A 537-nucleotide genomic window follows, 5' to 3' on the forward strand; every position below is an offset into this window, starting at 1 on the left:
TCCACGCCATGCTGACCCCTCTTTGGGAACGTCTGCACTAAGTCTGCCCGGCACTTACTGGCTCATCTTGCTTCATCATCTTCTCACATCCTAATGTCGTTGCATTGCTTTGGTGCCTTTATCTCTTCTGTATTAATATATCCTTTAGATACACAACCGTTTTCTATCAAATTATTGCCCATTATTATTCTAACATTATTCAGAGTGCTTATTCGATTATGATTAATACTGTTAAATATTCCATTACTAACCATTTTTATCTTCTATATACTCCGTTGATATTGTTAGCTTATTTTTTATGTTCCAATAATCGTTCTTGGATTATTCTTTGTATCATAATAAACTCATTCGTTTCTAGAATCCGCATTTAGGTAGTCTATTTCCTGTTATTGTTAAATAGTAATTCCTTTACCTCTGAATGCGTTCACTTTAGCTATCTCGCTATATATACTAATACAAGTTGCAGAATATTCTGTTCTGCTAAGCAAATTTAGCAGCTGTCCTTAACATGTGAGCGACTGACACTAGAGCTCAATA

This window comes from Penaeus monodon, chromosome 21 (genome assembly GCF_015228065.2).
Source record: "Penaeus monodon isolate SGIC_2016 chromosome 21, NSTDA_Pmon_1, whole genome shotgun sequence".
Taxonomy (NCBI): Eukaryota; Metazoa; Arthropoda; class Malacostraca; order Decapoda; family Penaeidae; genus Penaeus; species Penaeus monodon.